The 17,148-nt window shown below is 45.2% G+C and overlaps 1 pseudogene; it reads right to left on the reverse strand.

The window, feature by feature from the left end:
* Window positions 1-4,704: 4,704 nt before the first annotated feature.
* Window positions 4,705-4,822, reverse strand: LOC124558388 (annotated as a pseudogene).
* Window positions 4,823-17,148: the final 12,326 nt, after the last annotated feature.

Genomic DNA, 17,148 nt, shown 5'->3' on the forward strand with positions numbered 1-17,148 from the left:
TTTCCTTTATTTTTGGTAGATATGGTTGCGATGCTCAGTCTTGCTACGACGACCTAATGTTCACTAATACTTGTGCCCATCATGATGCTCCATATTCGCATAGGATTATTTGTTGCTAAGTGGTCAAGTATGTTTTCGCAACCATTTACGCTTCGAGAGGGCTCCAGAACTGCTCAAAATAATTTTCGGAAAAAGCATTTAGTACAGTTTGTGATGATGTTTTACACCTACCAACGGCTTTGCAGATGTATTTTCGCCAACTCATCGAGGGCAGACTGAAGTCACCACCAAGTAAAAGTGTTTGAGTGTGGTACCTATATGAGGTGATATTCAACTCCTCTGTGAGATGTGAATCATGTGAGTAGAGGGGCGATATGGGATTCGGTCTAGTTACCAAGTATAGCCTCTACCATTACTCACAGGGACTGTCTACTTCAATTTCACTACAAGATAAACTCTTCCTAACAGCAACAAACACTCCGCCACCAACTGTGTACTTTAGTATTCGTAGCACATCTACCGCTGCTGCCTCCCGGATTTTACGATAGGGATTTTGTCGATCTGGGAATGAATACAGTCCGAATTCCATTGATACGACCGCACCAGAAGTGGTTCGTTAACGGTTTATTTAACGAAATCGCTGAATGCATCCCAACAGCGGTCATTAAGCTCTACTGAAAATCCGTCCACATCCAGAGATTTTCGTCGTGGTCCAACATTTTAAAGGTGAGTGGTGTTTTTCTTTTGCGAATCTTGCAGTTACAGTTCTGCTTTATTCGTCTGCCGTCCTTGCGAACTGACAAAGTGCTCCGAGGCATGATTCGGTATGTGGGAGATCTATGATTTCTATACACTACTGTAATTTAGACTCTGTAATGAAACTTTTTGTATCAGCTTGCCTGCCTGCCCATGCTATCACCCATAGTGGTCATTAAGCGAAGGCTGGCCCTCCGCTACTCTCGGACCACGTGGTGGATGGGGGAGGATTGATACATGCGGCCAAAATTGTTCGGGGTACGAACTCTGGAACCGGTGGAGGTCTGGCGTACTATATTAGTAATTTTCACTTTGATCTGTTAGAGTGCGGCGATATTTGGATGGAACGAATGGGCGCAGAACATTGTTTTGCAATGCCAGAACGTAACACTCATTCGTACACTAATTACAACTGCCTCAATTAACTGCGTAGCTTTTTAAGCAGTTTTTGAATTTATTCTTAACGTGTCTGGTGCAGCAAAGCAGCTGGACTGAAATTTTTGTCGGCAGCCACGGCCTATCGAAGTGACCTTCCTAATCTGTTTGCGATACAAGGTTCAAGAGCCCTCGGCCTCTATACAAATCCTGAGGGAGACGTATTAGTATGTGAAAAGCGGTATGATTCTAAAATTTTGCTGGCCCCGATCTCACAGTGAACGATATTTGGCAAAATATCTCTTCATAAGCACAATCTATCAAGAAGGCTAGCTGAAGTGGCATTGACAAAGGTGTAAACGACGGTATTCGGTTTCAGTCGCCGTTAAACGTCTTCTAATAATTTATGTTAGAAGTGCGAGAAGCTGCTCCGAATGATCATAGTCTAAGGTTTGATGGTCTTTAGATATCACGCAAGTCTCCGCCTAGAATTACTGGTCCACGCAAAAATGTGAATAGCTGCATTATATAGGGAATTAGGCGTATAAGTACAGACTACCCGGAAACACGCCACTTAGCTTGAAGTTTCCATCATGGCCGTAGCTGCAACACCAAGTGGACTACACCTGTCAGTATAGACTGCCCGTTTTGCGTTCACGCGTCCATACTTCAATACCTGATCTGCTGCACAAGCGAAAATAAACATAAATGACTCATTGCGCTTTGCATACTTGGAGCTGCTAACCAACCGAGAAACATACTAGCCGTGATAATTATAATTATTGTTCCGGAAGTTAAGTAAACGCTGATGTAATGTTGTTCAGTATATTGTCAATAGCCATCAACAAAAATACCTGCACGTGTACACCGCTCGGGCTGGGGTGCCTTGCCACGGTTTGCCTGGCTGTCCCCGTCGGAGGGTCGAGTCCTCCCTCAGGCATGGGTGTGTGTGTTGTCCTTAGTGTAAGTTAGTTTAAGTTAGATTAAGTAGTGTGTAAGCCTAGGGACCAATGACCTCAGCAGTTAGGTCCCATAGGAACTTACCACCGACACCTGTACCCCAAACACTGTACATAATCATCGCACAAGTACGTCTTTGCAGTCTGCCATTCGTTCCCGTTGAATAACATACATTATGTGATCAAAAGTATCCGGACATTGGCTGAAAATAACTTACAAGTTCGTGGCGACCTCCATCGGTATTGCTGGAATTCTGTATGGTGTTGGCCCACCCTTAGCCTTGATGACAGTTTCCACTCTCGCAGGCACACTTTCAGTCAGGTGCTAGGGGGTTTCCTGGGAAATGGCACAACGTCGGCTTTCCAAAACATCCAAAAGGTGTTCTATAGGATTCAGGCCAGGACTCTGTGCAGGTCAGTCCGTTACAAGGGTGTTACGTCGTGTAACAACTCCGCCATAGGCCGTGCATTATGAACAGGTGCTCGATCGTGTTGAAAGATGCAATCGCCATCCCCGAATTGCTCTTCGACAGTGGGAAGCACGAAGGTGTTTGAAACATCAGTGTAGGCCTGTGCTGTGATAGTGCCACGCAAAACAACAACGGGTGCAAGCCCCCTCCATGTAAAACACGACCAGACCATAACACTACCGCCTCCGAATTTTATTGTTGTCACTACACACGCTGGCAGATGACGTTCACCGGCCATTCGCCATACCCACACCCTGTCATCGGATCGCCAAATTGTGTATCGTGATTCGTCATTCCGCACAACGTTTTCCCACTGTTCAATCGTCCAATGTTAACGCGCCTTAAACCTAGCGAGGCGTCGTTTGGCATTTGCCGGCGTGATGTGTGGCTTATGAGCAGCTGCTCGATCATGAAATCGAAGTTTTCTCACGTCCCGCTTAACTGCCATAGTACTTGCAGTGGGTCCTCATGCAGTTTGGAATTCAAGTGTGATGGTCTGGATAGATGTCTGCCTATTACACGTTACGACCCTCTTAGCTGTCGGCGGTCTCTGTCAGTCAACAGACGAGATCGCCCTGTACGTCTATGTGCTGTACGTGTCCCTACACGTTACCACTTCACTATCACATCACAAACAGTCGACCTAGGGACGTTTAGGAGTGTGGAAATCCTGTGTACAGACTTATGATACAAGTGACACCCAATCACACGTTCGAAATCCGTGAGTTCCGCGGAGCGTCCCATTCTGCTCTCTCACAATGTCTAATGACTACTGAGGTCATTGATATGAAGTACCTGGCAGTAGGTGGCAGCATAAAGCATCTAATATGAAAAAGGTGTGTTTTGGGGATGTCCGGATACTTTTGATCACATAGTGTATGTGTATCAACTGCAGATGAGAGGAGGAGGTCTTGCAGAATACACAGGTTTATTTGCGTGAACATGATCACAGCACTGTAGCCAGTGGCGACTGCTATTTTACTGTCGGCGTCCCATTGAAGAAACATTATATACACGTCTCCAACATACAAACATTGATGGAAATTTAATATCTCGATGCCGGACACTACGCAGTTGCTAGTCAAGTTAGTGAAGCAGTAAACTTCCAATTAAATCTCGGTATCTCAGCCCATAAAACATTGTGGCCCCTACCCGGCCTCGACAGTTTATGGTCTCTGCTGCTGAGGGCCATTATCATATGTCGGAGAAAGAACACTGTGACATTCTCACCATATGTTGGGATAGTTTTGCGTTGTGTTGGTCGTCAGTGTGATCCACGTCCTACTGTGCGCGTTTAGGCAGCACGAACTCACTCCACAGAGTCGGTATTGGTCTAGGGCGATTTAGTTCGGATACTTTGGGATCAACTCTACCAATCGGTATCATCTTTGGGATCAACTCTACCAATCGGTATCATCTAAGAGTTAGGAAAAGCCCTTTACGATGCATAACGTCGAGTTTGTGAGGGCGTCTAATTTTTCTTCTCAGCTGTCGCCGAATCGCGAGTCGCGAGATTAGGTTGTTTCAGAGGAATGTGCAATGCGCTACGCAAGTAGAGGATCACTTTTTTGAAACACTGTAACTGTCTCCCACAGCAAAGCAAAAATTTAAAACTTGACTTAAAAGTGCCCCTTCTGTAATGGCGTTAAAGCGTGGAACGCTGCGACATCAGCCTCGGGCTCGACGGCGTTTCCAACGGCACGGTATGGACGCAAGCGGGAAAAAGGACGGAGCTCAGAAGTTGTGAGTTTAACGACGTCACACTACTGGCATCAAATTTCACCACAGTCCTGCGCAACGCCGTCGTGAACTTGCCACATGGTGGATAGATCGTAACACACGCTCTTACCCAAGTTCAACCCCTTATTTTGAAGCGTCCGCGATGGAGATCAGAACCACTACGCCCAACATTGAAATCATTCTGTTCCCTTATGAGTGGCCGAGTAAAACATTTCAGGCCGCAAGTGGCCCATCGGGACTATTCGAGCGGCCTGCCATCTTCAGCTGAGGATGCAGATAGGAGGGGCGTGTGATCAGCACACCGCTCTCCCGGTCGTTATGATGGTTTTCTTTGACCGGAGACGCCACTAGTCGGTCGAGTAGCTCCTCAGTTGGCATGACGAGGCTGAGTGCACCACGAAAAATGGCAACAGCACATGGCGGCTCGGATGGTCACCCATCAAAGTGCCGGCCACGCCCGACAGCGCTTAACTTCGGAGATCTGACGGGAACCGGTGCATCCACTACGGCAAGGCCGTTGCCTCCAGAGATGTATAAGAACCAGAAAAATACAAAACTCTCTTCACTCGAAAAAATTACAGGAGCAAATGACATGTTGCCGACGATTCCAATACCGTAATGAATCAAATACAGCCGTATGAAGATGGGCAACTACTCTTTGCAGGAAAGTAAAGCTTCTTCAAAGTATCTGGAGCTGGTTGTGCTCTCCATCAACAATCCTGAGTCATTACACCTGTTTAAGATCTCCAAATATGTGGTCCAGGAAACTGGAAAGTCACGAACACATCCATTTTTGGTGCTTTCCGAACAACATACTACTTTCAATATCATTGGAAAATCAGCAAAGCACAGCGAACAGGCTACGCGGTGTACACTATCTGATAAAAGTAGCCGGACATCTGGTAGTGGACATTAATGTAGCGCACGTCCTCGCTTCGCCTTTATGAGGGCTTGAACCTTCAATTCTACTGGGGACGCTTTCAATAAATGTCTGAATGTCTCTGGAGGAATAGCAGTCCATTATTCCTCAAGAGCCGAAACCAGAGAAGTTTGTGATTTTGCAGCCTGGGGGCCTCTGAATAGGCGAGTCCATTTCAGCAATGTTACTGTTCACCAACCATTGCGTCACATAGGCTGCTTTATGACAGGGTGCATTGTCAAGCGATACAAAATATCCAAACTGTCCCTCTACTGTAAGTAGTGTACCATGCAGTAAAAATGTATATCATTCCGCATTTAGCGTCTTCCTAAAAGGTAATCACACCCTAACCTTGAAAACACGTCTGCACCGTAACATCACCACTTCCGTGTTTCACTGCGAGTGATACGTATGATATCAGTAATGTTCTCCAGCCATTCGCCAAATCCAAACCCGTTCATCGGATTGCCACAGGGTATAGCGTGATTCATCATGCCAAAGCACTGGTTTCCATTCATCCACTCTTCAATGGCGTCGCTTTTTACATCCTCTCAAGAGTCTCTTATCACTGACTCCAGAAATTCTTGGTTTGTGAGGGGTTGCTCGACCATTGTGCCCCATTGGTTCAAATGGCTCTGAGCACTATGGGACTTAACATCTGAGGTCATCAGGCACCTATAACTTAGAACTACTTAAACCTAAGTAACCTAAGGACATCACACACATCCATGCCCGAGGCAGGATTCGAACCTGCGAGCGTAGCGGTCGCGCGGTTCCAGACTGAAGCGCCTAGAACCCCTCGGCCACAACAGCCGGGTGTACCCCATTCCTTCGAACTCACTACACGCCCTCTTTGTGTAACTAGACAACACTTGGGAACTCAAGATCATTCCTTCCTCCGATTTCACGCTATTTTCTGTAACCACCCTTCACAATGCTAAACTGTCTCTGCTCCTTTTTGTATGAAATCTGCCCGTTCATTTGATATTTGTATAACACAGAAAAAGCGTACGATAATATACCCATGAGTAACTTGTGGAAAGTTTTACAAGTGTTTAATTAAAATATAATTACAGTAATTCGGAACCTATAAGAATTCTGTATAGCAGGGGTGAAAGTAAGAAAAGTAAGAAATTACCTCTAAACTGGATTGAAAGTTGAAAAGGGATTACGTCAAGGATGTAGTCTGTCACCCAACACTTTACAAAATTTATACCGAAAAAGCATTGGGAATCTGGAAAAGAAAATGTAAAAACATGGGGATCCCAGTAGATAATTACATATTCGTTGCAATTTTCTGATGATCACCTAATTTTGGCAGAAGATAAAGAAGACATAGATTACATTACAAGGAAACTAATAGAGGAGTATAAGAAATGGGCACTTGAGGTCAACAAGAATGAAAGAAAATATATGGCAATAGGAGACACAAATCAAGATTTGAAAGTGGAAGAAGTGGTGGGAAATATTAAACGCACTTTAGAGTACAAATATCTAGCAGTCAATATCACACAAAATGGAAACCAAGAAATGAAAATTGATTCAAGAATAAATGCTGGGAAGTTTACTATTGGAATGATGAATGGTATTTTATGGGACCAACAGATTAGAAAGAAAAATCTTCAACACAATTATCAGAAGCATTGTAACACATGGACCAGACGTATGGACAGTTACATCACAAATAGCAAAAAGGGTGATGGCAACGGAGATGGACTTGTTGAGGTGGTCCGCAGAGATATCTAGGCGAGAAAGAATCAGTAATGGAGTCACCAGGAAGAAAATGGACATTACAAATTCAGTTGCAGATTTCATAGAAGATTTTATGGTGTGCACGTAGAAAAAGAATGCCAAAGGAGAGATTACCACAGAGAATTATGGAATGGGAGCCACCATGAAGAAAGGAAAGAGAGAGACCGCCGACCACATGGATTCAAGGCAATTAGACCTCTATCAGAAGACGAAATACTGAAGAAAATTTATGGACAGTTAGACAAAAACGGAGGATGAAAATCAATTTTGATGCGTACTTTTGGGGTGAAGTCTGACAATAATAATAAAAAAACTCTACCAGGTCTTAGTTTAGCCGTGTTTGTTCCTTCTCATTTCTACTTCACAATCACATCACCATCTGCAGACACTGGTAACTTTAGAAGGGTTGAAATGTTCCTGATGCATCTGTTCGCAGGTGTCATCCAATGAGTACTGCATGTTCAAAGTTGCTGATTATTCTGAGAGACTCACTCTGCTGTCACTGCTTCTCTACTGACAGCGCAATAGTCCCCGCCTCCTTATACAGGGTGTAACAAAAAGGTACGGCCAAACTTTCAGGAACAGGCCTTAAAGGCCCACCGGTACCGACCGGCCGCCGTGTCATCCTCATATGGCCTCACAAGGACTGAGTGCCACCCGACTGCCAACAGCCGTCGCAGACCCGGACTGTGACCCATCCGAGTTCTAGCCAAGCCCGACAGCGCTCAACTTCGGTGACCTGTCGAGAACCGGTGTTAACTTTGGGGAAACGCCGTTGGCCGCAGACTGATAAGCAATATTCAAATATCACTCAACGAAAGGGACCACACTGTCTCAGGATTCTTCCAATGCCTGGTATCTGTCTTCCCTGCAGTTAGTTTCATGTGGCCATTTCCTTTTGAACCGCACCGTACGCATACGCCCAGATATTAAATGTACGTGCCTTTCCCCAGTGATTTTTCTGAAATCGTGTTTTTGCACAGTAATGGGTTTTTGTTACATTATGGGCGCACCACATGATATTTGTCTCATAGCTGCAATTACAACCATGTTTTCTGTTTTACATGTTGTTGTTGTTGTTGTGGTCTTCAGTCCAGAGACTGGTTTGATGCAGCTCTCTATGCTACTCAATTCTGTGCACGTTTCTTTATCTCCCAGTTACCCTTCACGCTGCCCTCCAATACTAAATTGGTGATCCCTTGACGCCATAGAACATGCCCTACCAACCGACCCCTTCTTCTAGTCAACTTGCGTCATAAATTTCTCTTCTATCCAATTCTATTCAATACCTCCTCATTAGTTACGTGAACTACCCATATAATCTTCAGCATTCTTCTGTCGCACCACATTTCGAAAGGTTCTATTCTCTTCTTGTCTAAACTATTTATCGTCCACGTTTCACTTCCATACATGGCTACACTCCATACAAATACTTTCAGAAACGACTTCCTGACACTTAAATCTATACTCGATGTTAACAAATTTCTCTTCTTCAGAAACGCTTTCCTTGTCATTGCGAGTCTACATTTTATGTCCTCTCTACTTCGGCAATCATCAGTTATTTTGGTCCCCAAATAACAAAACTCATCTACTACTTTAAGCGTCTCATTTCCTAATCTAAATCCGGCAGCGTCACCTGATTTATTTAGACTAAATTCCATTATCCTCGTTTTTCTTTTGTTGATGTTCATCTTATATCCTCCTTTAAAGACACTGTCCATTCCATTCAGCTGTTCTTCCAGGTCCTTTGCTGTCTCTGACAGAATTAGAATGTCATCGGTAAACCACAAAGTTTTTATTTATTTTCCATGGATTTTAATTCCTACTCTGAATTTTTCTTTTGTTTCCTTTACTGCTTGCTCAATATACAGATTGAATAACATCGGGGGTGGGCTACAACCCTGTCTCACTCCCTTCCCAACCACTGCTTCCCTTTCATGCCGCTCGACTCTTATAACTGCCATCAGGTTTCTGTACAAATTGTAAATAGCCTTTCGCTCCCTGTATTTTACCCCTGCCACTTTCAGACTTTGAAAGAGAGTATTGCAGTCAACACTGTCAAAAGCTTTCTCTAACTCTACAAATGCTTGAAACGTAGGTTTGCCTTTCCTTAATCTATTTTCTAAGATAGGTAGTAGGGTCAGTATTGCCTCGCGTGTTCCTACATTTCTGCGGAATCCAAACTGATCTTCCCGGAGGTCAGCTTCTGCCAGTTTTTCCATTCGTCTGTAAAGTATTCATGTTTTACATATGTGGACAAATATGGTACAAAACAGTCAACTGTGCTTAAAATCTAAAGGGTTTTAATGTTTTGTAGAGTTTCTCGCGTGTCCATTGCGATATGTGTGACTCCCTCGTCACCGACCGATTTTCCCGGTTGTTCTGTTTATTCTCGTTCTCGCCAAGTATCGCTTTGCGTTTAGCTGACTGAGCACGGATGGCGAAATAATTTCCTATCAAACTTGGCGACAACCACTCAGGTCCGTCTCCCTAATTATGCAGTTTACGAACACAGCGTACGGCGTCAAAAATAGCAAGTGCTCTGTGAATTCAGGAACGAACCACGGTTTAAGAAATCACATACATTTTTCCGCGTGTCTATATAGCGTACCGCATCACCTCTGTACCTATATCGTAGCATATAAGGGGCGATCGAAAAGTTTCCGTTTTAAGGCCGTACAGTCCAGAATCGGTATGTCAGTCAGTCAAAATCCCCTTGAGACATGAGGCAACCATCATATCGACATCAGGATGAAGACATCCGTTTGGTAAAACACGATGTCCTGCTGCGTGAAGACGTCCGTCTCAGTCAGCTGCACATTCTCGCCCTTCATGGCCTTTTTCAAGGAACTGACGTCATCACAATCGCATGAGGACAGGACTCTGGGGCAAATACTCGAGTGATTCCCACTTGAGTTGGCATAACTTCTGCGTTACGACATTTACGTCTACAGCTGCGTGAGTCATCATGAAGCGACAGCACCCCTTGGCGCACCATTCCACAACGGTCGACAGACATGCTGATCCTTAGACATTCTTCATTCTCCGATGGATATCTACCGGTGTTTGTCCTTCGGCGGTCTACTAAAGAGTAACAGCACGTCGGTCGTTTTTGGACGCATGTAGTAATAACGACGCCACAGTTCACGTTTCCGTCCGTCGGAAAGACACAAATGTCACACTAATCGCTTGCGTACATGTCGGTGCTTACATACCCGCATCGTCTTCACGGAACGCTGCATATAATCTGCTGCGACGCCCTTAGACGGAAGCTTTTTGACCGCCCCTTCTAAATATAAGCAGTATCGGAATGTCTTTTTTCGACAGCAATTTAATCTCCATATAAAGGTCGCAATAACAGTACAGCCGTGTTTTGTCTGCTCTTGCAACGTCTTCTTGTCCGTAATATTTAACGTAAAACCCAGCTAGAAATGTTAGTACTCTTTAAGACCAAGTCATTTAAATTATCTGGTATGAAAACAGGCACTAAGCTCATACTACACGTGTAAAACCTTTGTATAAGTTGCTGGCTTAAATCGAGTTGTCAGTTCGCCCCTGTCATAGTGAAGGCGAAATAATCCATCAGATAGAGCACTACACGAGATACAACACAGAAAGTAATCATCCATCTCTGAGCCAGAAATCGTGCTATAGCGAGCTGAATAAGGGTTAGTGCTGGAACACTAAATAGCGACTAACACTGGAGTAACCACGAAGCACAGCGCAAATTCCTTAAGCGTGAACGCGCACATTAAAGTGGCTGAGGGCCGACGACTATAGTAGCAACACGCGTTGTAACATCTGTACTTTGTTGCTACGATATCTAGGAGCCAGTTCAGAATTGTAAAAGCATGATATTCACACGAAAATTTAGAATGTAACATATGTGAATTTAAGTGCCCATTATCTTGGTTAACAATGATTAATGTGTACGAATGGGTATGTGGATACAGGTTGGGAATGTATCTGCTGGTATGACTTTGTGTCTTATTTTGACGATTACACTTCTACGAAATCTGTTCAGTGTGTTAAGATGCGATAGCTTTGTGCAGGGTCAGTTTGAGGCTTATACGATACAAGCGGTCATTTCACACGCCAAGCAGAGAAGAATGCCAGATTCCCTCATGTGCAATAATCGTATGCTCTGTGGATCATAATTCGTGTTCAGTAGGGAAAACAGATATGGATTTGGGTCGCGAAGTATACGAGGATGGGAGGCGGAGGGGAGGAAGAAAGAGAGAGAGAGAGAGAGAGAGACAGACAGAAAGCGATGTGCATCTATGAGGGATGGGAAGGGGAGAGGAGAAAGAGAGAGAGTCAGACAGACAGAGAGCGATTTTGCAACAAGTGATATTTTGCTTGCCTCGAAAAATGTTCTGCTCTCGTTTCTTCCTGATTGTTGCAGTGAATTTTCAATTGTTCGTTCTGTTATGTGTGCAGCTCTCCAAGGTAATAATTTCTGTAAAGTTGTAGAACAATTAGGTAATGTCTTCCCAACAAGTTGTATGCCAGTCTTAGGCGTACCCAGCAGAAACATACAAAACGGCGAGACTATTAAACAAAACAGTTGTTTCCGTTAAGAAAATCTGTTGTGCTAATTAATTGTTAGACTGGCAGGCAGTGACAAAGGTTTTCACAAGCCTAACAATTTGCATCGGAGTACAGCGACTAATGACCACCACATAACTGACATACGGATCGTTTGGCATATGCTCTGTTTGGCTTATCCGCGATTATTTGCTGTATGAACACAATAAAATAAGGTGCCGACATTACACTACTACACAAACTGTGGTGTCAGCGCCAGACACCACACTTGCTAGGTGGTAGCCTTTAAATCGGCCGCGGTCCGTTAGTATACGTCGGACCCGCGTGTCGCCACTGTCAGTGATTGCAGACCGAGCGCCGCCACACGGCAGGTATAAAGAGACTTCCTAGCACTCGCCCCAGTTGTACAGCCGACTTTGCTAGCGATGCTACACTGACAAATACGCTCTCATTTGCCGAGACGATAGTTAGCATAGCCTTCAGCTACGTCATTTGCTAAGACCTAGCAAGGCGCCATTTCCAGTTTATATTGAGATTATTATTGATGTATCAACAAGAGCGATGTTCACCAATTATGGATTAAAGTTAAGTATTCCAGCAGCTACGTACTTTATTTCCTAGACTCAAATCCTTCAACTGTTCCAGACCTCGCGCCAGCCTGCGTGAGCTTAAGCGCGTGCCTTTCGGCTTCACCTCATAGTGACTTGGCTGTCTTGCCAAGTCACAACTATATAGTCCAGTCACATCAATGTGATCACCGCCTATTTTCGACGTCATCGTGCACTAACCAGTCACAGACGGCAGTTGGCAGCACTAGCAGTGGAAGGTACAGAAATCGTGTCGGGGGTACGCGGACAACAGTGCAATCGTTGTTGTAATGCGGGAACGGAGAGATTTACCTGATGTCCAGAAAGAGATGGTCATTGGCTTTCGACCCAAGGATGGAAGTTTCTTCAGAAACGGCTAAATTTGTAAACTGTTGGTATGCCGCTCTGGTTAAAGTATACCACGCATGGCAAAACAGCGCTATCCAAAACTGGCGTGGTGCACAACGGGCTATAGATGTCAGGGGTGAACGACGGTTGCGAAGATGTGTACGAGCTAAAAGACGTGCACCTGTCGAGTAACTGAGCGACCAGATGAACCAAGGGGCTACCACAGTGTCTCCTCAACGACCGTTCAGCATGTGCCTGGTTTATGCATTCATTACGACTGCTGTTCATCGGCGAAGAAATCTGGAATCCGCACGCCAGTACTGCAACTGGACGTCCACTGAGTGCCGCCAGGTACCTCCTTGCCAGATGGATCACGCTCAGTTCTCCATCGGACAGATGGCCGTTGGCGAGTACAGCGTGAAACATCTGAAAATAAACTCCATGGAACAGTAGTAGGAAGGGTCCAGGCCAGCGAAAGTAGCGTTATGATCGTAGCATTGCCTGGGTGATCGCGTCATTCTGGAATACACAGTGAGTCAACACAAGCGTGCATCTATTCTTGGAGACCATGTCCGCACTTACATGCAGTTTGTTTTTTCCTCGGCACTATGACACCTTACAGCAGGACAATACAACGTGTCAGACAGCTCAAGTGTGCATGCGCGGTTCGAAGAGCATCAGAATGAGTTAACCATACTCCCCTTGCCACCAAACTCCTCCGATTTAGACCCAGTCAAGAACCTGTGGGTCCACCTTGAGCAGGCTGTTCGCGCCACTGTGCAAACGTAGCTCAGACGTGGAGTCAGCCATGACTCCACATGCTTGTCGGTACCTTGCAGAACCTAACTGACTCTATTCCTGCATGTCTCACAGCCATCCGTGCTGCAAAACCTGGTTATTCAGGCTTGAATTACTTAACGCATTTTTCACCACATTGTCTTCTTGTGCTACTGATTTTCTCTCTCCTATTAACTTTCAATTTCATTCTTTAACACACTATTCAGAGACATTGCTGGCTCATCGCAATGTCCGATACAAATACGAAAATCTAGAGGCCAATTAAGTCAGAATGTCAGTCACCCACCCGTTCGTATGATAATCTGTACTAATCTATGTTTCCAGGCAATCAATGGATATTTTCTTCCATTGCATGTGGATGGCGGGTTGCGGCGACTCACGTTATATCCAACATGTTAATTTGTTTTTGTAGTAAGTCATTCGCCTACCATGAAGAAGCCAGCAACACTTTCCTCTCCTATGTGAACGTCTATGTCCCGTAGCAGCTTCAGAACGTCCTCTATTACACTACTGGCCATTAAAATTGCTACATCAAGAAGGAATGCAGATGATAAACGGATATTCATAGGACAAAAACATTATACTTGAACTGACATGTGATTACATTTTCACGCAATTTGTTTGCATAGATCCTGACAAATCAGTACCCAGAACAACAACCTCTGGCCGTAATAACGGCCTTGATACGCGTGGGCATTGAGTCAAATAGAGGTTGGATGGCGTGTACAGATACACCTGCCCATGCATCTTCAACAGTGTACCACACTTCATCAAGAGTAGTGACTGGCGTATTGTGACGAGCCAGTTGCTCGGCCATCACTGTGCAGACGTTATCAGTTGGTGAGAGACCTGGAGAATGTGCTGGACAGGGCAGCAGTCGAACATTTTCTGTATCCAGAATGGCCCGTACAGAACCTACAACATGCGGTCGTGCTTTGTCCTGCTGAAATGTAGGGTTTCGAAGGGATCGAATGAAGGGTAGAGCCACGGGCCGTAACACATCTGAAATGTAACGTCCACTGTTCAAAGTGCCGTCAATGCGAACAAGAGGCGACCGACACGTGTAACCAACGGCACCCCATACCATCACGCCGGGTGATACGCCAGTATGGCGATGACGAATACACGCTTCCAATGTGCGTTCACCGCGATGTCGCCAAACACGGATGCGACCATCATGATGCTGTAAACATATCCTGGATTCATCCGAAAAAATGACGTTTTGCCATTCGTGCACCCAGGTTCGTCGTTGAGTACATCATCGTGGGCGCTCCTGTCTGTCATGCAGCGTCAGGGGTAACCGCAGCCATGGTCTCCGAGCTGATAGTCCATGCTGCTGCAAACGTCGTCGAACTGTTCGTGTAGATGGTTGTTGTCTTGCAAACGTCCCCATCTGCTGACTCAGGCATCGAGACGTGACTGCACGATACGTTACAGCCATGCAGATAAGATGCCTGTCATCTCGACTGCTAGTGATGCGAGGCCGTTTGGATCCAGCTGCTGAACCCACCGATTCCCATATTCTGCTAACAGTAATTGAATCTCGACCAACGCGAGCAGCAATGTCGCGATACGATAAAACGGAATCGCGATTGGCTACAATCCGACCTTTATCAATGTCGGAAAGGTGATGGAACGCATTTCTCCTCCTTACACGACGCATCACATCAACGTTTCACCAGGCAATGCCGGTCAACTGCTGTTTGTGTATGAGAAATCGTTGGAAACTTTCCTCATGTCAGCACGTTGTAGGTGTCGCCAACGGCGCCAACCTTGTGTGAATGCTCTGTAAAGCTGCATATCACAGCATCTTCTTCCTGTCGGTTAAATTTCGCGTCTGTAGCACGTCATCTTTGTGGTGTAGCAGTTTTAATGGCCAGTAGCGTATTTTTCAGCAATTTCAATCTGTGTCTCCCTTCAGGTTTTGTCCTCTAAGGCTCCATCTAGTATTGAGAGAGGATATGTTATTCTCTCACCCATTTTTTGTATACCGAAAATTATTAAAAATTTCATTACAACCTGATGCACTTTGAATGAGACTATACCTTCGTTGGCTCCAGCCAAAGGCTGGTCTGGGGACGATGGACTAAAGGAACACATCTACACAGTGGAGTTGTAAACCGGGCAGTGTGTGCGGAGCAACACGTAATAAAAATTCACAAGTTTTCATGCTCGTCGATACTGCAAATAGGCCTGTGACCCACTGCCATTGGCCGCCTCGGTAGTGTAAGAAACTCCGGCAACTGAGAAACGTTTAGAGATAGAAGTTTTAGTACACCTCATAGCTAGGATTAACAAGCTCCAAGACCGAGCGAGGTGGCGCAGTGGTTAGACACTGGACTCGCATTCGGAAGGACGACGGCTCAATCCCGCGTCCGGCCATCCTGATTTAGGTTTTCCGTGATTTCCCTAAATCACTCCCGGCAAATGCCGGGATGGTTCCTCTGAAAGGGCACGGTCGACTTCCCTCCCCATCCTTCCCTAATGCGATGAGACCGATGACCACGCTGTCTGGTCTTCCCCAAACAAGCCAACCAACCAACAAGCTCCAAGACACAGGCAAGTTAGAGAAAGATCTATAAGATTGTATCTGTTCGCTTCTTGCTGTGGGAAGCGACGTAACGTCAGAGAAAAATATCTTCCCCCTCTGCTAAAACTTAAAAAAAATCGCCAGTGATTGGCGATTTCTTCTTTTTCTAGAGACACAGGTTTCTTGACTCTCGCCCTGGTTCGATAGGAGTTTGTGCTGTCGTGTGGGAGGGGAGATTTAGCGTCTCTAGAGCCCTATGAGTGGCTCAGGATGGAGAGGAAAACGGATTTTTTTTTCTCAAGAGGTGCGAGACTCGGATGCTGGTCTTTGGCCTGGTAAGGAGAGGACTTCTGGTCGATGCTGTATCATGTATGGTTGGTCCTTAGAATGTGGCCTGAGACTGACTTCACTTGCGAGTAGTTTAGACTGAGAAGCCTGTGACTTCTATTGTCTCGGACTATTTGTTTGTCAAGGCTACACTTATTCGTTTTTGGTTCACCAGTCTTGACGTTCGGTATCCTTCTGCACTCTGTCGTATGCGGCAAATTTGTCCTTGGTAGGGCCAGTGAACGGGTGTGTCAGTGAAATCTATCGTCATTTCAGCGCGCTGGTAGAGAGTAAACTGTGATCCATCTGCCTGATCGCTAGACCGTGAGATTTTATGCATTTATTTCGTGGCCACGATCGATTCACAGGTGCTGCCTCATGTCTCGCCTTCACTGCACATATCCCGCCAGCTGCAAGTTACATTGCTGCTCGAAGCAAATAGGGTAATGTATTGCCACTCCAGCCTAGCCAGAGCATATATATCTCAATCGACACTTGCTCTCAGATGCACCTATATTGAGAAACTTCTGTAGATTATCAGCCAAAGTCTGCTCAGCGTCAGATCAATTCAGATTGTGTTATCCACATTTTTAGGGCCAGAGTACTTGACTCACTTGTGTCACCTAGGATTCTAGCCCACTGCAGTTTTAAAACAACTGTTAGTTGTTTATGGTTTACAATCAAAACTCGTTTAACATAATTTATGTCTGTATTTGTTCTGGGAAAATAAATGTTGTTAGTAAACTAGATTTTGCATACATTCTCCATCATTTTTATATAGTCCAAAAAGCGTTACCTTTCATTGTGGCGACCCTGCCAGGATCTCGGCTTGATGGCACCTTCTGTGACTGTCAGATCGTGTTGGGTAGCGTTGTAATTCAATTTGACGTCCCATGCACAGAATTTTTAATTGATGGCACCTTCTGTGACCGTCAGATCGTAGTTAGGGTTTCATAGTGAAGTTTCCGTTCCCCATGTTTAATGTGGTGCACTGGGTAGAATAGATTCACGTTGCTGGTACATAGTACTAATATTTAAT

The sequence above is a fragment of the Schistocerca americana genome, chromosome 1 (genome assembly GCF_021461395.2).
Source record: "Schistocerca americana isolate TAMUIC-IGC-003095 chromosome 1, iqSchAmer2.1, whole genome shotgun sequence".
NCBI classification, from domain to species: domain Eukaryota; kingdom Metazoa; phylum Arthropoda; class Insecta; order Orthoptera; family Acrididae; genus Schistocerca; species Schistocerca americana.